The sequence below is a fragment of the Triturus cristatus genome, chromosome 3_1 (genome assembly GCF_964204655.1).
Source record: "Triturus cristatus chromosome 3_1, aTriCri1.1, whole genome shotgun sequence".
Lineage (NCBI taxonomy): Eukaryota > Metazoa > Chordata > Amphibia > Caudata > Salamandridae > Triturus > Triturus cristatus.
This window is the reverse complement of record NC_140583.1, coordinates 815,165,210-815,187,507: the sequence shown is the minus strand read 5'-3', so window position 1 is coordinate 815,187,507 and position 22,298 is coordinate 815,165,210.

The following is a 22,298-nucleotide window of genomic DNA, read 5'->3' as shown; positions in this document are numbered from 1 at the left end:
TTTGCAGTTTGTTTTTCCTCTTGGAAAGTTTTTGGAAGTCACGAGGTCGGTGACTCCTCCTTTGGATCGTATTGCGCATGGGCTTAGGCTCCATCCTCAGATTGTTTTTTTCCGCCATCGGGCTCGGATGTAATCTTCACGCTCCGGTTCCGAACAGCTTCCAGTTCGACGATCGACGTGCAATCCTCACCCCAAACCGCGGTATTGTTTCGATTGCGATCTCCCCCACTCGACGCGCCTTCTCATCGGCACAGACCTTCGGTTCTGGTTGTCGATGGCGGCCTTCGGGCCTCTCCAAGCTCCGGTCCTGGCTAATGGAAAGGACTCCATTTAAAAAGTGCGCTCGATGTGGGTCCAAATTTCCCCACACCGATCTCCACGAGGTATGCGATCTCTGCCTCTCCCCTGAACACGAGGCTCGAGACTGTCCGGCATGTAAGTCCTTCCGGTCCAAAAAGACTATTCAGGACCGAAGAGCCAGAAGAACTATGGTGCACTCCTCAACGACGATTCCGGATGACCTCTTCGGAGAAGGCATCGACGCTCCAGAGCCTTACACCGGCGAGGGCCTCGTCAGCGCTTCCGAAGCAGACGACTCAGATGTGGAGGACATCACCCTGGCGCAGAGGGTCGTGAGTACTGATTTCCTCCCCCCCCCCCCCATGCTGGCACCGAAAAAGGCTCCGGTCACACCTTCACCTCCGGGCCTAGGCAAGACCAAGGACACTGCTTCCAACACCGCACCTTCGGGCCCGGTAAAGAAGCCAAGCAAGCCTTCCGGTGGCTCGGGCTCGAGCCAGTCTACCGTCAGTGCCGATAAACACGCTTTGGCACCGAAAAAGAAGCCGACCTCCATATCGACACCGAGCCCCGCACCGAAGCACTCTGGGTCGAAACCCAGCTCTTCGGCACCGACCCCATCTTCGGTGCCGACCAAAGCACACAAGGCCACCGGCACCGACACTTCGAGGCCGAAACCCATCTCGGCGCCGAGCAAGCATCCGGAGGTTTTCAAACCAGGTTCCAAACAACGAATCGGCACAGAAAAGCCTAAGAAGCCAACGGCCTGACGCCTCCGGCGCCGACGGACCAACCAGTCTCACCGGACTTATTTACACCAGATCCCTTGCAAAAAACACTCACCAAGGATCCAAAAACTGGACATTTGACACTCTCTACCAAAAAGACATTTGGAGAAGCCTGCTCCACCTCCATCTCTAAAGAGGAAGGACTCTGCTACTTCTCCGTTCAGAATACCTTCCCCACCTCTTCCACCTCCTCCTCCACCTTCCCCACCTCCACCCCCTCCGCCTTCTCCACCCCAACCTTATCGTTCTCACACCCCTTCTCCACACGATGATGATCACGGGGACCCATATGATGACATAGGGGATGTGGCCCAGGACCTACACACGGGACCCCACCCCTACAGGATCCCCAGACCCATGGGACGATTACAATATCCCTGATATCCCCCAACGTCCCACAAGATGATCTTTACCCCTCCAGACCATCTCCACCGGAAGACTCCTTGGGGTTCCACCATCTACTGCCAAGGGCGGCACACTCTCACGGGGTAGACTTGCATACCGATCCCGTGGAGGAAGATTTCCTCCTCGACACATTCGACACCACACATAGGTCTACCTCCATATTACCTATGCTCAAAGGAGTGGTAAATGCAAAAACAACAATTGATGGACAGAATGCAGAACAATGTCATACATTCACCCCAGTACAGAGATCTGGGCCTAAATCCATCGTTTTTTTGCTCACCATGCCATTCCAGTTTGAACCCAGCCATATGCAAATCAGTCTTGACCCTGTGCCCCATGGGAACAGTCCAGCCCGAACTGCCAAGCCAGGTCCTCCCTGGAATGGAAACAAGCATCCTAGAACCGGTTTCGGGCTTTCAGCCCTCGTCAGCCAGGATAGCTTGATTCCAGTGGCATGGAGAGCAAGGGACTCACGTCTGAGCATACCCTTCCCACTCGGGGTGACAAATGCAAAAACAACAATTGATGGACAGAATGCAGAACAATGTCATACATTCACCCCAGTACAGAGATCTGGGCCTAAATCCATCGTTTTTTTGCTCACCTTGCCATTCCAGTTTGAACCCAGCCATATGCAAATCAGTCTTGACCCTGTGCCCCATGGGAACAGTCCAGCCCGAACTGCCAAGCCAGGTCCTCCCTGGAATGGAAACAAGCATCCTAGGGCCGGTTTCGGGCTTTCAGCCCTCGTCAGCCAGGATAGCTTGATTCCAGTGGCATGGAGAGCAAGGGACTCACGTCTGAGCATACCCTTCCCACTCGGGGTGACAAATGCAAAAACAACAATTGATGGACAGAATGCAGAACAATGTCATACATTCACCCCAGTACAGAGATCTGGGCCTAAATCCATCGTTTTTTTGCTCACCATGCCATTCCAGTTTGAACCCAGCCATATGCAAATCAGTCTTGACCCTGTGCCCCATGGGAACAGTCCAGCCCGAACTGCCAAGCCAGGTCCTCCCTGGAATGGAAACAAGCATCCTAGGACCGGTTTCGGGCTTTCAGCCCTCGTCAGCCAGGATAGCTTGATTCCAGTGGCATGGAGAGCAAGGGACTCACGTCTGAGCATACCCTTCCCACTCGGGGTGACAAATGCAAAAACAACAATTGATGGACAGAATGCAGAACAATGTCATACATTCACCCCAGTACAGAGATCTGGGCCTAAATCCATCGTTTTTTTGCTCACCATGCCATTCCAGTTTGAACCCAGCCATATGCAAATCAGTCTTGACCCTGTGCCCCATGGGAACAGTCCAGCCCGAACTGCCAAGCCAGGTCCTCCCTGGAATGGAAACAAGCATCCTAGGACCGGTTTCGGGCTTTCAGCCCTCGTCAGCCAGGATAGCTTGATTCCAGTGGCATGGAGAGCAAGGGACTCACGTCTGAGCATACCCTTCCCACTCGGGGTGACAAATGCAAAAACAACAATTGATGGACAGAATGCAGAACAATGTCATACATTCACCCCAGTACAGAGATCTGGGCCTAAATCCATCGTTTTTTTGCTCACCATGCCATTCCAGTTTGAACCCAGCCATATGCAAATCAGTCTTGACCCTGTGCCCCATGGGAACAGTCCAGCCCGAACTGCCAAGCCAGGTCCTCCCTGGAATGGAAACAAGCATCCTAGGACCGGTTTCGGGCTTTCAGCCCTCGTCAGCCAGGATAGCTTGATTCCAGTGGCATGGAGAGCAAGGGACTCACGTCTGAGCATACCCTTCCCACTCGGGGTGACAAATGCAAAAACAACAATTGATGGACAGAATGCAGAACAATGTCATACATTCACCCCAGTACAGAGATCTGGGCCTAAATCCATCGTTTTTTTGCTCACCATGCCATTCCAGTTTGAACCCAGCCATATGCAAATCAGTCTTGACCCTGTGCCCCATGGGAACAGTCCAGCCCGAACTGCCAAGCCAGGTCCTCCCTGGAATGGAAACAAGCATCCTAGGACCGGTTTCGGGCTTTCAGCCCTCGTCAGCCAGGATAGCTTGATTCCAGTGGCATGGAGAGCAAGGGACTCACGTCTGAGCAGTTCGGGCTGGACTGTTCCCATGAGGCACAGGGTCAAGACTGATTTGCATATGGCCATGTCTGAACTGGGGTGGCGTAGTGGGCAAAAGAACGATGGATTTAACCCAGATCTCTTGACTGGGGGAGAATGTCTGCATTGTCAGCATTCCGTCCATCATTTGTTTGTTGTAACGCTTTTCGCCCTAAGTGGGATGGGTATTCCCAGACGTGGGACCCGTGCTCACTACGCCACTGGAGTCAAGCTATCCTGGCTGATGACGGCTGATAGCCAGAAACCGGTCCTAGGATGCTTGATTCCGGTCCAGGGAAGACATGGCTTGGCAGTTCGGGCTGGACTGTTCCCATGAGGCACAGGGTCAAGACTGATTTGCATATGGCCATGTCTGAACTGGGGTGGCGTAGTGGGCAAAAGAACGATGGATTTAACCCAGATCTCTTGACTGGGGGAGAATGTCTGCATTGTCAGCATTCCGTCCATCATTTGTTTGTTGTAACGCTTTTCGCCCTAAGTGGGATGGGTATTCCCAGACGTGGGACCCGTGCTCACTACGCCACTGGAGTCAAGCTATCCTGGCTGATGACGGCTGATAGCCAGAAACCGGTCCTAGGATGCTTGATTCCGGTCCAGGGAAGACATGGCTTGGCAGTTCGGGCTGGACTGTTCCCATGAGGCACAGGGTCAAGACTGATTTGCATATGGCCATGTCTGAACTGGGGTGGCGTAGTGGGCAAAAGAACGATGGATTTAACCCAGATCTCTTGACTGGGGGAGAATGTCTGCATTGTCAGCATTCCGTCCATCATTTGTTTGTTGTAACGCTTTTCGCCCTAAGTGGGATGGGTATTCCCAGACGTGGGACCCGTGCTCACTACGCCACTGGAGTCAAGCTATCCTGGCCGATGACGGCTGATAGCCCGAAACCGGTCCTAGGATGCTTGATTCCGGTCCAGGGAAGACATGGCTTGGCAGTTCGGGCTGGACTGTTCCCATGAGGCACAGGGTCAAGACTGATTTGCATATGGCCATGTCTGAACTGGGGTGGCGTAGTGGGCAAAAGAACGATGGATTTAACCCAGATCTCTTGACTGGGGGAGAATGTCTGCATTGTCAGCATTCCGTCCATCATTTGTTTGTTGTAACGCTTTTCGCCCTAAGTGGGATGGGTATTCCCAGACGTGGGACCCGTGCTCACTACGCCACTGGAGTCAAGCTATCCTGGCTGATGACGGCTGATAGCCAGAAACCGGTCCTAGGATGCTTGATTCCGGTCCAGGGAAGACATGGCTTGGCAGTTCGGGCTGGACTGTTCCCATGAGGCACAGGGTCAAGACTGATTTGCATATGGCCATGTCTGAACTGGGGTGGCGTAGTGGGCAAAAGAACGATGGATTTAACCCAGATCTCTTGACTGGGGGAGAATGTCTGCATTGTCAGCATTCCGTCCATCATTTGTTTGTTGTAACGCAAAGGAGTGGTAAAGCATGCGCCAGAAGTTTATAAGGACCCAGTTAGGGCCAGGGTCATTAACCCGCGCATCGAGAAAAAATACAAAGCTGCCCCCACAGATCCCTCCTACATCAGAGGGCCAGCGCCACTAGATTCTCTAGTGGTATCCACTGCACGTAAAAGGGCAAATTCCCAGGCGTCAGGCGAAACACCACCACCTGACAAAGAGTCAAAGCTACTGGACGCATCAGGAAAGCGTACTGCGTCACAAGCAGCCAATATGTGGCGTATCGCCAATACTCAAGCGCTATTGGCCAGATATGACAGGGCACATTATGACGTGTTAGAAAGCATAATGCACCACCTCCCTGAAAAGTATAAAGCTAGGGCCAACGAACTAATTCAGGAGGGTAAGACTATTACTAATACCTCTATACGCTGTGCCCTAGATGCAGTAGACACAGCTTCCAGGGCCATCAATACCAGCGTCCTCCATCGCCATGCTTGGCTAAGAATATCAGGGTTTGAAGCAGAGGTACAAGCCTCCATCCTTAACCATCCCTTTGACCAGGAACATCTATTTGGCCCAAAAGTGGATGAGGCCCTAGAAAAAATTACGGATACGGCGAAATCCATGGGAGCCTTACAGTCACACCCTCCTAGACGCTCCTTTCGCCGCTCTTCCTTTCGAAGTACGTCTAGAGGCTACTCCTCAGACACCGCGTCCACTTCATACAAATACCCTACTCAGTCCACCTTCACAAGGGGTTATCAAAGAGGCGGCTATAGGGGTAACAATAATAAAGGCAGAGGCAAAACAAACAACGCCCGCTCTGCCACACCGCCTACCCAATGACTTCCCCCCCGCTCCCCCAGACCATTCCACTCCGGTCGGGGGCAGACTCCAACATTTCCTTCCTGTCTGGGCTACCATCACCTCAGACAAATGGGTAACACAAATAATTCGGTCAGCCAACTGCCTAGAACTAATATCTACCCCCCCCAAACATTCCACCCAGGCAGCGCCCAATGTCACAAGAACATCTAATACTCCTAAAGCAGGAGGTAATCTCCCTCCTACAAAAACAGGCAATAGAACCCGTTCCTACCAACCAACAAAACTTGGGACTCTACTCCCTATATTTCCTCATACCAAAAAGGGACGAGACTCTGCGACCCATCCTAGATCTCCGGCCCCTAAACACATACATACACTCAGACCATTTTCATATAGGGACGCTTCAGCAGGTACCTCCGCTCCTCTCCCAAAACGACTTTTTGACCACTTTAGACCTAAAAGACGCTTATTTCCACATTCCAGTGCACAAAGGTCACCGGAAGTACCTCAGATTTGTAGTGGATGGACAACACTACCAATTCAAAGTGCTCCCGTTCGGAGTCACAACAGCGCCAAGGGTATTCACCAAGTGCCTAGCAGTGGTGGCAGCACATTTGCGAAGACAAAACATCCACGTCTTCCCATACCTAGACGACTGGCTGATAAAAGCCAGGTCATACAATCAGTGTGTACAACACACGTCCACCACCATTCAACTACTCCACCAGCTGGGCTTCACAGTAAACCACCAGAAGTCCCATCTACAACCATCCCACATAAAACAATACCTCGGTGCCACAATAGACACCTCGAGCGCTAGCGTACCCCAATCCTGCCAGGATTGCAAGCATGCAAGCTCTACGCACAAAATTCATAGCACAACACTCCTTTCCAGCTCGAGTGTTTATGCAACTAATAGGGATGATGGCCTCTTGCATCTTCATAGTACCTCACGCAAGACTCCAGATGCGTCCTCTCCAAGAGTGCTTAGCACACCAATGGAACCAGGCCCAGGGTCAATTAACAGATCTGGTGTTGGTAGACGGTCGCACCCATCGCTCTCTGCAGTGGTGGAACACCACAAATCTTTCCAAAGGTCGACCGTTCCTGGACCCGGTTCCTCAAATAGTACTGACAACGGACGCATCGCTCTCCAGCTGGGGAGCTCATCTACTACATCTCACCACACAGAGGAGGTGGACACCTCAACAAAAGTTACTCCATTTCAACCATCTGGAGTTACTAGCAATCTTCTTGGCCCTAATATCTTTTCAAACCCAAATTTCAGGCAAGGCAGTCCTGATCCGCACAGACAGCATGACAGCCATGTATTATATTCAAAAACAAGGCGGCACACACTCTCCACAGCTCTCTCAACTAGCACAGAGCATATGGAGATGGGCAATACCCCAGACAATCTTTCTCCTAGCTCAGCATGTCCCAGGAGTCCAAAACACAGTGGCAAATCTGCTCAGCAGGCAGACACAACAGATCCACGAGTGGGAGCTTTACCCGCAAGTTCTTCTCCCGTACTTTCACATGTGGGGGTATCCGCAGATAGACCTCTTCGCCACCCATGAAAACGCCAAATGCCCAAGCTTCGCCGCCAGATACCCACACCCATTGTCCAAAGGAAATGCAATATGGATGAACTGGTCAGGCAGATTTGCGTACGCTTTTCCGCCTCTCCCACTCATTCCACTAGTGGTGCGCAAACTACAACAAAACTCCCCCACACTAATCCTAGTAGCTCCAACGTGGGTCAGACAACCGTGGTATACCACACTGCTGGAACTATCTGTAGTACCGCACCAAAAACTACACCTCTCTCCACACCTCTTAACCCAGAACCATGGAGAGATCAGACACCCGGACCCAGCGCAGCTCAACCTTGCGATCTGGCTCCTGAAATCCTAGAATTCGGGTACCTAAATCTTCCCCCTGACTGTATGAACGTCATGAAGGAAGCTAGGCGCACTACCACTAGAGCGTGCTACGCCGCCAAGTGGAAACGTTTTGTTGTTTATTGCCATAACACCATCAATCCACTGGACGTGTCCATTCAACACATCATAGGCTACTTACTCCACCTACAAAGGTGCAATCTAGCCTATACGTCCATTCGACTACACCTCGCTGCTATTGCAGCTTGCCTACAAAACAGGCAACATCTATCACTTTTCAGAGTACCTGCCATTAAAGCCTTCATTGAAGGCCTTAAAAGAATAATTCCCCCCAGAGTGCCATCCTCACCTGTGTGGAACTTAAATATCGTTCTCACAAGGCTGATGGGGCCTCCCTTCGAACCTCTGCACAAATGCGAACTACAATTCCTAACATGCAAAACCGCTTTTCTTGTAGCTATCACTTCCCTTAGAAGGGTCAGTGAGATACAAGCACTTACCATTCAAGAACCTTTTCTCCAAATGCACCACAACAAGGTTGTTCTCCGTACCAACCCAAAATTCCTCCCTAAAGTCATTTCTCCCTTTCACCTAAACCAAATAGTAGAACTACCAGTATTTTTCTCGCAACCACAGACCGTTGCAGAAAGGGCTCTTCACACACTGGATGTCAAACGAGCCTTACTCTACTACATTCAAAGAACACAACCTTTCCGTAAAACCAAACAACTGTTTGTCTCTTTCTCTCCACCACACAAGGGCAACCCCATCTCAAAATCAGGGATAGCTAGGTGGATTGTAAAATGCATTCAAATCTGCTACCATAAAGCAAAGCAAACGATATCCATTCCCCCTAAAGCCCATTCTACACGAAAAATAGGGGCTTCCATGGCATTCTTAGGGAACATCCCATTAGATGATATCTTCAAGCAGCTACATGGTCAACACCGCACACTTTCACCAAACACTATTGTGTAGATGTGCAAATTAAGCAACAGGCTAGTGTGGGCCAGGCTGTACTCAAAACATTATTTCAAACCACTTCAACAGATACGGGTGGTCGCCGCTAACGGTGGGTACTGCTATATAATCTATGCACAAGTGTGTAATCTGCAGCTCATATGCCTCGAACGGAATATGCTACTTACCAGTATGTATCTGTTCTTGGCATGTAGAGCTGCAGATCTACACACGCCCACCCGCCTCCCCGGCTACCTATATCTGTCCCAGTTTATCTTATTTAGATAGCACACACATAGGCATCTTCACTGTTATTACTACGTTCCATCTTTCCCTGCTGGCGAAAAACAATCTGAGGATGGAGCCGAAGCCCATGCGCAATACGATCCAAAGGAGGAGTCACCGACCTCGTGACTTCCAAAGACTTTCCAAGAGGAAAAACAAACTGCAAACAACCGGGCCCAACACCAGATGGCGATCTATGCACAAGTGTGTAGATCTGCAGCTCTACATGCCAAGAACAGATGCATACTGGTAAGTAGCATATTCCTTTATCCCATAGAACTGCATTAACTACTTTCTTGTGAAAATTGTTGTAAGTGTGGAGTTGTTTGTATGAAACCTCAAGAAACTGCATATGTACAAAAACTGATTAACTTACCGTTTATCTAAGAGATGTCCCAGTGTGATATCTAGACATATCACACCGAGTAGAAAAAGTTACTTAAAAAGTAATCTGAAAAGTAACGTACAAAGTAATCAAAATAGTAACGAAGAAGTAATTCCAACTTTTTCTTTCTTGCCTGTAACCAGTCTAATTCCATTCAACTGCATTCAAACGGTATTTAACTGCATTATTCTTGCAAAATACTATTATACATCATTGTACCAGGCCTGGCTTGGATCTAGAAAATAAAATACAGCTAAATAATATTTTGTATACAAACTAATTGGTCTGAGTGTGTGACATCATTTCTTGCCTGCGTGTGTACAACAAATGCTTAACACTGGCCACTGACACAGCCTTACTGCTTGCCCACACTGCCATAAATAGAGAGTAAGGTATTATCTACTTTAGCCTCTGCCTACCTTTGAGAATCCACTGGACTTTATACCTTACTTTGATAAAGTATATACAGAGCCAACTTCCTACAAGTGCACTTTTAAATACTTGAGTTCTGGATGTGCACTGTACAAGAACATCTTATTTTTGATTTAATATACTGTAATGTTGCTCCTTCTAGAAGAAGAATCTAGGCCGCATTTACATGAGTACTGACCTGCGTCTTACAGCATTGTTGGAGGCGACCCATGATTGTTTCTAAAAACTTTCAAACAGGTCTGTCTATGTAGTGATATGTTCGGATGTACTAAGGTGAACGCTTCTGCATGGCATGGTAAATAAATGCAGTTCTGCATGTATGTTTGCATGGTTTGTCCCATGCACAGACACTTGGAGCCAAGCCAGACCCATAGCTCTGCTTTGGCTCATCCTATCAATTTTCCTGCACGCCCTTCTCTATTTGCTTCTGGGGCTTAGTACATGGAGCCATCAGTCAGTTGATAAAATGATTTGTTAAAGGCGAGGACTAAAAACACTGAGACCTGTTCACATGCACCCACTTGGCGATTCTACCATCCAGGCTTCTTGTAGCAGAGACGAGAAGATTGTGTGCAGTGAAAAAACAGTTAAAGTAAGTGACCCTAGGGCTGGAACTCCTGGCTATTGTGATGTACATGACCATGGTCATTGGTCCTGAAGCGAAATAGCAGGCCCAGTTGGACGGTCAGGGCGTAGTTTTAATGAGGGTATTTGGGGGTGTAACACCCCTCAAATACACTCTTGGTTTGATAGGTGGGTTCTGAGTAGGGTATGCTACACAATGTCCATGTTTCTCGTCGTCTTCATGTCACTAAGACGTTTTAACTTGTGTTTGTTTTGGATTAGGATCTTAAATATAGTGATTGCTTTACCTAAAAATTGGTAAATTTACACCAAAATGTAGTTCTACTTTTATTTTACTTAACAAACATTAGCAGTAGTAGGCTTGGAAAGCTTTGCAAGTCTCGAGGTTCCAGGCATATTATTGACAATCGGACTGCAATCTGGCAATCAGTCAAGCAAAAGGTGATGCGATGTATGCTTGCAAATAGTCTAGCCAGTGGCAATCGTTCGAGATAGCATTCCAAATCGTCATGTTTCGCCCATTCTACCCCTCTTGACAGACCTAATTTAAATTATTACTTATCCTGTTCATCATGGAAACAGTCCATCCTGAACCTTGCCCATCTTACTACCCCTCCCCACTGCTTTTTTTGTCGGGAGATTTGAGATTCACACCCCCTAAATTTCACTAACTTAGCTACTCTCCTGTATTATTGTGAAATATTAGAATTCCGGAGGAGTAGTAAGTAAAGAGAACTGGTTTCTGTGCTGCTTGCAAGAGGGAGTCTATCTTTGTGATTTAGTATCCGAGCGACAGGGGTTCATGGAGGAGCTACATAGGGTCCCCTGTGCAAAGACATACAGGGTTTACTGTCGATCATTACGTTTACCACTGTTGCCCAGGGATTTAACCTTTCTGGTGACCTCAAAACCGAGTACCATGTTAACACCTTTTCGCTCTTGACACCCAGGGTAGCAAGGTCAAGGGGTCAAGAATCACTCGGGAAGGTGATGTGAAGTCATGTTTCTGGTTGAAATGTGTTCATGGAAGTTGGGGATAAATATTTCCAACCCTGCAGCACACTTTCTCTGTGCCACTAGTCTTTACTCAAAACTAGTTTCTTCAATGGTGTATCCTGATCTCCAGCAGTCCAGAGGCCTCCATATTAGGATAACCTCCTCTAAATGTATGGAAAGATCCTGTACCTTAGCCAACTCTCAACCACCTGACCTTGTAGTTCTAACAATATAATTTACAGAATTTTTCATTCAACTGAGCGACTGACATAAAGGCGGTATAAGGTCCTTCTGTGCATTTATCTTAAGCATTCAAGTGGAGGAAACTCTGTAAACTGTGTCTAAAGATGCAGATGAACCCCAAAAACATGGATGAAAAACGTAGGTGAGACGGATATTGCTAACCCTATCGAAGTTGTATGAAGGTAAAGGGCAAGCTCCACCAAAGAAATAAGAGGTGGGCTTGAACAAGATGTTGCACAACAATCCAGTTTGTTAAGGCAAGGAACGGATTTGTTTGTGGAAATAGCTTACATTGAGGATAAAAATTCTCTAGGTCTCATTTAGTGGGGTCTGCCTTGGAAAGTGCTGGGAGTTTGTTTTGAATATGCACAATGAAGATAGGAGTTTGGACATTTCTTGAGGTCTTGCCTCTGGCATTTGAGAAGCAGCTTTCTGACTGCTGCGAATATTGCCCTGTGGATTAAAAGGAGGTTGGATATAGTTTTAGAAACATGGAATAAAACAAAGAAGATTGTTTATATATCCTAATTCTGATCATCTGGTTGTATATATTTTATATAATTATTTATTTGCATGTAGACCTGATGGCCCTGTACCATTTAATTTATTTGTTGGTCATAGGCCAGGAGGAACTTCTGAATCAGCCATCCAACAAGCTCATCTTGGCTGAAAAACGTTTTAAAGCTACAACTTTACTGGAAAATCAAGAACCTGTGCTACAGCGCTTGATTGATGGTTGTAACCTAAAACAAGATAAAGCTGACCAGTGGCTTAAACTGTGTTTCTTACCTTGACCTAGTATCCATCATCGAAACCTGTTACTTAATGTATTTAGACCACAGGTTCTTCAAAGTCTCTTTCTCATATTTTTATTTTTTTTTAAAGCTTTATTCAGATTTGCAAAATCAAACGATACACAAATGTTAGCTGTGCGTTCACCAATGACAAAGTATGGAGGTACATCATAACACTTCCAGCTCCCTGACAAGATGTATAACTTATGGACGGCATCCGACATCAGAACCCCCTTGATCAATCCCCCATCAATACTTGTCTAAATTGAAACAGATGAAACTGACATCAACAATCCACACTCAGGGCCCATAGCCACCCCATCCCTCCACGCATACCCCGCTACCCTTGTGAAGTCCCTGCCATCTACCCCCCCACAACAAACGCCCCATGGAACATACCATCCCATTCATTTCCTGACGTCCCCATTCTTCCAATGCCCATATCGACTCGCCTACCCCACTCCCGTTGGAACTATACCGGAATGTGTGGGTGACGAGGGGGAACCGGGGAGGCCCGCAATGTATGTTTTGTAGGGGCCCCAGATGTCCCTAGGACGCGCCGCCGCGGGAAGGAGACTGGAGTAGAGTTCGCTATTCGTGCTGCAATACGCCATGGCAGTGAGCCACGATTTGACCGTAGGAGCCCGTCTATCCCCCCAGCGCCTGGCGATTTCACGTTTGGCCAGAAGTAGACCCATAGCGGCCAACCTACGAACGTTCTTAGGGAAATTTGCTGTATAGCCCAACAACGCAACCTCTGGAGTGGGAACAAGTGTAAGCTCTAACATGTCTTTTAAGACCTTGTAAACTTGTGTCCAGAATGATTGCAGCCCTGGACAAGTCCAGGACAAGTGTGCGAAGTCCGCATGAGGTGCCGAGCACTTCCAGCAGAGGAGGTCGTGCAGGGTCAATGGAATGGAGTCTGTCTGGGGTCATGTACCAACGTCGTAGGAATTTATAGTGAAGGAGTTTGTGACGACTGTTCAGTGACACCGCAGCAGTGACCTTACAGCAGGCCGTCCACTGTTCATCCGTAATAGGCCTACCCAAGTCCGTCTCCCACTCCGCCCGCGCCCGGTCATCCGTACAAGGGAGCAAAGCCGCACACGCCTTGTACAGCCTCGAGACTATGTTGGCCCCCGTATCCCTGTCAATAACTATGGTAAGGGGTTCGAAGGAAGCAGGCTCAAGGGGGAAACCCTCCTCTCTTTCTCATATTTCAATCCTTTTCAAAGCTACTCCACATATGCTGAAGATTGTGACTATGTAGAAGCCTTGACAAGGGTATTGGTTTATTGGGGATAATTAGTAACTGTTTAATTTTAACAGGTGAGTTATTTCAGCGTCTCTTTTCTCTCTTCAGAATTGAAGGAGCAGCTACTGGCCCGCACATCTCATGTGGCAGAGATTGAGAGAGTCAAGCAGGACTTTGAGATTCAACGGCAACAGTTGAAGAGAGCCCATGAGACTGAGCTGGAGCAACTTAGAATCTACTTTGAGCAGAAATTGAGGGGCACAGAAGAGAATTACAGGGAGGAGCTCACTCTCCTGCACCAACGACTGCGAGAAGTGAATGATGATTCAATCAAAGAAGGGGCTGCTGACCTCAGGTGCCAAAAACTGTTACCATCCATATCTTTTCTAAACTGTATAATCTTTTTATCCCCCAGGACACACACCCTCTCAAAGCTCATTCCAATTGCTTGTTGAAGTAAGCACGGAACTGATTTTTGGTTTGGAAGGGCTGTTGATCGTTGATCATCAAACCAATTGCACATTTTAATTCTGTGCAGTTCACAAATTATATAGATAGATAGATATAGATATAGATATATATATATATCTACACAAACAAATCTGGGTGCTTCCGGGGATCAGTCCCGTTGCCAGGTGGTGCATCAGCCGGCAGCAACCAGAGCCGGTATATAAATAATCCAAAAGTTACTCGAAGTAAAGCTGCACACTCAGAAGTCCATTGCTAACCACAAGGGTTTATTCCTGTAAAACGCTACGCGTTTCGACACGAGAAGTGTCTTGATCACAATGGACTTCTGAGTGTGCATCTTTACTTTGAGTAACTTTTGGATTTTATATATAGCAAGGTCGGAGTTTCCGACCGAAACGCGTCATGGCGACATGGTGGTGAGCTAATAAACATCACTATCGACGAATCTGGGTCTGCTCTTGCTTTCCGGCAACACGAAGGAGTTAAGGCAAGGATATATCTCAGAGGCTTGTTTTGGACATATATATGTGTGTGTGTGTGTATATATATATATATATATATATATATATATATATATATATTTCCAGAAATTATTCCTAATGAAAAACTCAGCTTCTTTATAGGACATGTCAATCAGAGAGCATACATTGGTATGTATAAGCTGGGCACAAGTACATCATAATGGTGTGACTCAACATGTGCTGTACCTCTTCTAGCTGCACGGAGGGTAGTGCCTTTACAATGCTACACATTTTTAGAATTTATCTGATTTTTAATTGTTAGAAAGTGCTATATCCCATTGCTAGAAAATTCAGTGTTTGGTTTTTATTGTCTCATCTTTCCACAGTTCCTCTGCACTTGTGGATGAGGCATCTGATAACCGGAATCACGAACTCTCGGAGCAGCTCACACAACCGCTTGAGCAGCACAGGGTATGTCTTTATGATTAGTATTGCTAAACATTGAAGCAAGCAAGGGTTTTCATGAGAGAGTTTCAAAAAAACAGAAAGCAAAAGAATTGTATGTATTGGACTGTGGTAGTAGCCATTGTGCAATTATGGGTCAATCAAACTTTTAATTGAAAAGGCATTTTTTGTTTTTCCTATACCTGGCCCCCATTAATGTATGTCAACTAAGGCCCTGTCTGCAACTTACGTGCAGTTCCATGCAGGGGAATGAAGTTGAGAGGTGGGTTCAAAAATTATGCTTGTTCTTATTTTAGCTCTCCTAAGAAATTGTGCTCGCTGCTACAGCCAAATTCACTGATTTATAACTAAATTGGCATAAATGTAGAACTTTGCTTAAAAAGCATGCTATCTAGTGTTTGATCTGTATTTGTGGAAGTTGTTTTTCTTCAAAGAAGTCTTGAGTCACAAGTTGAAGTGACTCCTCCTCTTGGTGATTATGCGCATTTGCATCTACTCCATTGTTGGTTTGGTTTCAGTTGGCTGCCTGGTTCGAACGTGTGTGCTTGCGTTCTGGATCCAGATCGTTCTCTTTGCGGATCCTCTTACACTCTAACCCTCGTTGGTATTGTTTAATTTGTGCTTTACTACTCTGCTTATCGAAGTAAGCTGCATTGCTCCAAGAGTCAACGCGCTTCCTCCTCAGCCTCTAAAGGGCTTCTCCCTGCGGTGCTATTGTTTTCACACTCTGCCAGGTTCTTCAGAGAATGCCCTGCTGGTGATGGAACGGACACCCTTACCTTTCTGCCCTTGCTGCCACGCAAAATCTCCACGGACCGACTTGCATCAGATCTGTAATCTGTGTCCGTCACCGGAACACCAAGAAGCGAATTGCGAGGCCTGTCGCCATTTTCGTTCAAAGCAAACCGTGGAAGACGGTAGAGCATGTCTGCTCGAAATGCAGCAGAGGAGAATTGAGGACACTTCTTACATCTTCGGCCATGAAGTTATTGGGGAAGAGGAAGAACCACACCGCCAAGCTTCCATAGCTAAGGAAGAGTTGTTCTCCGTTGGGGGTAATTCCGACTACGAACCCGAAGTCGGATTCAAGATGAAGGATCGGACACAGTCTCCACAGTCCGTGAGTATGGTACCCCCGTCCCTCAACTTTCTGAAAATTCTAAAATCGCACATCCCCCCCTTGATCAAGGTCCGTACTGAGCGACTGATTCGGATGCTTCTTCCACAGAAACCTTCGCCATCCGCTACTGTGGTGTCCAGCCACCCGTCGTGCTGATTTGACCGTCGACATCCACTGTTTCGACACAGAGTAGAACTTAGCGCTGAAAAAGAAGCACAGCTCGAATCCAAAAGCTTCAAAGCCTGCTCCTAACCACATATTAGAAAATCTGTGGAGCCTATCCTCTATTAACTACAAGAAAAGCTGGGTGCACATCTCTCGCTCTCTCGCTCTCTCTCTCTCTCTCTTGCTCGCTCGCGCTCTCTTGCACGCTCGCTCCATATACCTTGGGGACAAGTACCACTAGACTAGCTAGTGATAGCTACTTCTCATAAGCGTGATAATTCACAAGCTAACGGAGACGTCCTGCCACCTGACAAAGGGAGCAAGCACATTGATGCGGCGGGGAAAAGGGTTGCGGCACAATCTGCAAACCGTAGGCGTATTGCCAACTGAATGGGTTTACTTGCTCGCTGACCCTGTGTGCACTAGGACGAAATGGAAGAGCTCCTTTAACATGTCCCTGATGAGCAGAGGAAAAAAAAGACAAGATCTTGTATCAGAGGGAAAGCTCATAGGTCGTGCCCTAGACTCTGCTGACACTGCAGCTAGAGTCATCAATACAAGCATCTTGCTTCGGTGCCACGCATGAGTGCTTATTACGAGATTCAAACTAGAAGTAAAGTAGAATCTACTTAATGTACCATTCGACAAAGAGCATCTCTTTGGCCCCCAAGTTGACGAGGACCGACTGAGGCTGCAAAATCAAAGGGAGCCCTTCAAATAGCTACTCCCCATGGCTCCTTCTACTGCCGCAACTATCGTGGATGGTTCAAAACCACCACTTCGGATGCCTTCCCCTCCTACCAGCATAGTCACAACCATCACTTCTCTCTAAGAGGTTACTTTAGAGGCTCCTACAGGGGCAGCAATGCAAAGGGTGCTTTCCCACATGGTGAAATACCCACCACCAAACTAAGACTTCCCTCTCCTCCCCATGACCATATAACAGTTGTTTACGGGATTTTCCACCCACATGGCAGTCAATAACATCAGACCAGTAGGTGTTGAACACTATCCAACATGGCTATTGTCTGGAACTCTTCACCACGCCTCCCAACATTCCACCTTGCATCCACAGGTTATTACTGGAACATCAAACCCTGCTCAAGCAGGAAGTACAAGCTGTTCTTCTTAAAGGAGCTATAGAACCCGTCCCTCTACGCCATCAAGGGTCCGGAGTATACTCCCGATACTTACTAATCCCCACAAAGGGCGTATCTTTATAGCCCATTCTAGACTTGAGGGTCCTAAGTCACTACATCCTGTCAGAGCACTTTCATGTGGTCACGCTCCAAGATGTGATCCCACTTCTCTAACAAGGTGACTTTCTGGTTGCACTCAATCTAAAGGACGCCTATTTTCACACTCCAATAGACCCAGCACATTGCAAATACCGAAGATTTGTGACAGGAGGAAAACTACCAAATCAAAGTCCTTCCTTTTGGGATCACTTCTGCACTTCAGCCTAGCAGTAGTAGCATCACATCTACGCAGACAAAACGTCCATCTATTCTCTTATCTGGACGACTGGCTCATCACAGCCAGTACTCCTCATCAATGCCAGCAATACACTCCAGCCACAATCGTTCTGCTCCATTGCTTAGGCTTCAGCATCAATATTGCCAAAACTCACCTTCATCCTCTACAAGTTCAGCCATATCAAGGAGCTTTCCTAACCTCACAAGTAGGATTAGCTTATACCAATACTGCAAGAATTCAACATTTTCAAACGTCGATACCTGTTTTCAAACCAATCAAAAACTTGTAGTAAGAACAGTCATATGTGGCTCCTACGCATGATGACTTCCTTCATTGCCATAGTACCCTCCTGCTTGACTACACATGTGTCCATTACAGGAATGTCTATCTCAACAATGGTCTCAGACACAAAGTTAGTTAGAAGGTCTATTGTTGATAAACAGACGCACACATCGGTGGTGGAATATCCACAAACTCTTACAAGGTTGGCTTTTTCTCAACCCTGCTCCCCCACATCACACTGACAACGGACGCATCACTAACAGGCTGGGTAGATACTTACAAAATCTCACTGTACAGGGTATATGGGACGCCAATGACCAGGCTCTCCACATCAACTACCTAAAGCTTAAAGCTGTTCACCTAGCATTGAAAACGTTCCTACCTCACCTGATGGGCAAAGTTGCCCTAGTCTGGACAGACAATTTGACAGCCATGTGCTATCTCCAACAAACATTGGCATAGCCAATAGGTCTCGCCTTTGGGACCAATTTAAGTGTTTAGCTAGAGCATTTGGCTTTGCCAGTGTGTTAACGTTATGTTGTAGAGCAGTGCGGCTGCTGTCTATCATGCTTAAGAGTTATAATAAAAATTTGTTATAAGCATTTCTGTTTCCGACTAACATATAACGTTTAGACAGTTGATAACTGTGCTTGTTGTGACTCAATTTTTATTTGTGGATTTGTGCTGTTGCTATGTAGTATGGCTAAATGTTTTTGGCTTAAAGGGGTGTTGAGTAAAGGTTTGTAAATTAAGTAGCGTGTAATGCTTTTGGCTTTGTAATTGTTGTTTTTTACTTATGTGTTTTGGAATGGAGTGGATGTATGTGATGTGTAGTGGAATTATGTGGTATGTTGTGCAGTGTTAATATGTGTATTATGCGGTATTTAGTGTATAGAAATGATGTGGAGTGGGATTGTGTGACTCAATTTTTGTTTGTTGTAGATTTGTGCTGTTGCTGTGTAGTATGGCTAAATGTTTTTGGCTTAAAGGGGTGGTGTGTGAAGGTATGTAAATTAAGTAGCGTGTAGTGCTATTGGCTTTGTAATTGTTTGTTCGAGGCATGCGAGCTGTAGATCACATGCTATGCATAGATAGCCATCTAGTGTTGGGTCCGGATGTTTGCACTTTGTTTTTGTTCGAAGAAGTCTTTCCAGTCACGAGGTAGGTGACTCCTCCTTTCAGTGATAGCGTTCATGGGCATCAACTTCATACTTATATTTTTTTCCGCCATGGGGTTTGGATGTGTTTTGCTGCTCTCCGGTTCGGCACCATTTTCAGACTCCTTCGACGCGCAGTCCACTACCCTCAACAGTATTGTTATCGATCGCGGTTCCCCATTCGAAACGTATCGTCTCACCTCTGACTCCCTTCAAGTTCTGTCCTGGATGTCGTGCTAAATTTCCACGCACCAACTTGCACAAAGTGTGCAACCTCTGCTTGTCCCCGGAACACGATGAGAGACTGCGACGCGTGCCGATCGAAAAAGACACTGTGATCGTCTGGCTTGAAGCCACGAAATCCAACACCAGAGCGGCTCCGCACTGGACCTCTTCAGTGACTATTCCGACACAGAACATCAAGTTCAATGAGCCGAGGAAGAACAACATATCTCCATGTGCGAAGCCGACTCCGACAAGGAAGTAGAGGAGCAGGTTACTCCGGGTCAGCGTGCTGTGAGTAAAGATACCCTTTTTGCACCCTCAAAAACCAAAGACAATGGCTCCGGTCCCTCCTCTGCCTTCGGGACAAGGTTCGCAATGATAAAAAGTTTCCGATGCCCCGCCCTCGGGCCCTGCTCCGGAACAGAAAGAGAAGCCTTACGGCTTGGGCTCGAGCCGACCCCACTCTGGCGCCGAACCAACCAAATCCTTCGGCGCCGAAACCCAAGTCCAAACATGTGTTGGTCACAATACCACCGTTGCCGAAGACTCTACCTTTGACACCGGAAGGCTCGGAGCAGAAACCTTCAACGCCGAAACCGACAACTAAGGAGAAAGACACTCCGTCTAAAGAACATCGGCCTGATGCCCCATCTTAGGATCAGAAACAGAAAAAACTTGTGATCAACCCTGAAACAGGACAGATTCATGCCACTCTTCCTAAAAAAAAACGGAAGATAGACCTACCTGAGGACTACCACATTGCTCTAAAAAGGAAGAGTGTAGGTACTAACCCTTCTCCCCCTTACATTCCTCCTCTTTCTCCCACTGATCCCAATTTGCTTATCACACCTTCAAATTCACCACCCCTTTCCGCTGACCCGCAGGATGAAGGGGATGGGGATGAGGATCAGGATAGGCCACAGGACACTGACCCTTGGGAGGATTATCATACTGACCCAAACACAATGAGCCTGATTTGTATCCCTCCAAACCCTCCCCACCTGACAACATTGGGTACATTTAGCTCCTTAACAGGGTTGCTCAATATCATGGAGTGGAGCTCCATAAAGAGCCTTTAGAAGAGTATTTCCTCTTTGAAACGCTTATTTCTTCCGAAAGTTACTCATACCTTACCAATACTCAAAGGCATGCTAAAACACACGGATGAAGCTTTTAAAGGCCCTGTACGGGCCAGAATAATTACACCTAGGGTGGACAAAAAATATAAACCCGCACCCACCAACACTGTTTACGTTAGAGGCTAGCTTCCCTTAGACTCTCTTGTGGTCTTCAACGCTCACAAGAGAGCTAACTCACAAACCACAGGTGAGGCTTCTCTTCCTGATAAGGAGTCTAAGCTTATTGATGCCATGTGCAAAAGAGTGGCTTCACAGGCAGCAAATCACTGCTGCATTGCCAATGCTCAAGCTCTGTTGGCTCGTTAGGATAGGGCTCATTACGATGAGTTAGAGAAACTCATACAATATTTAGCTGATAAACACAAATCTAAGGCTAATGACCTTATCCAAGAAAGTAAACTTACCACCTATACATCCGTCAAGTGTGTCCTAGACGCAGCAGACACAGCAGCTCATGCAGTGAACAACATTGTACTCTTACGCAGGCATGCTTGGTTGAGAATATCAGGCTTCAATCTGGAGGTGCAAACCTCCATCCTTAACCAACCGTTTGACAAGGAGCATCTCTTTGGCCCAGCGGTTGATACCTCGCTGGAAAAGATGAAAAAGGACACTGAGGTCGCAAAGTGCATGGGGGCTTTACAATTTCCTGCCACTAGGGGTTCCTTTCGCCGCTCCTTTTACAGAGGTGGTTCCAAAACCAAATCCACTGAAAATCCCTCCTCCTCTTACAAGGGCAACAACCAATCCCCCTCTTCAAGAGGTTATTTCAGAGGAGGTTTTAGAGGAAATAATGGTAAGGGAAGAAGCAGAGGTAACTCCACACGCACTTTTCCCGCAACCAAACAGTTTTTTCCTTTCGCTATCCCCCGATCATTCCACCCCTGTCGGGGGACGTCTCTCTCAATTCCTACCTGTCTGGAATGTAATCACCTCAGACAAGTGGGTACTACAAATTATCCAACATGGTTACTGCCTGGAGCTTACAGACACTCCCCCAAATATTCTTCCAAGATAACATGCGATGTCAACAGAACATCTTACCCTTCTAAAGCAAGAGGTTCTCTCTCTTGGAAAAACACGCTATAGAACCAGTCCCATTACAGTACCAGGGGACCGGGTATACTCCCTGTACTTTTTAATTCCCCAAAAGTACTGCTCGCTCAGACGTATACTAGACCTCAGAGAACTGAATCTGTACATTGTCAGACCACTTTCACATGGTCACACTCAACAGGTGCTCCCACTCCTTCAGCAAGGCGTCTTTCTGTCCACTCTGGACTTAAAGGATGCCTACTTCCATATTCCCATTCACCCTGCTCACCGAACATATCTTAGGTTTGTGGTGGACGGCCGTCATTATAAATTCAGAGTTCTCTCATTCGGAGTAACTACAGCACTCGGGGTCTTCACCAAATGCCTGGCAGTAGTCGCGGCTCATCTAAGAATACTGCACATTCACGTCTTCCCTTACCTAGACGATTGGGTAATAAAAGCCAACTCGCAGCAAAGCTGCCTATGCCACACTCGAAAAACAGTCCAACTTCTTCACCTCCTTGCGTTCACTGTAAACCTCACCAAATCTCATCTCCAACCGTCCAACACACAAGTGTA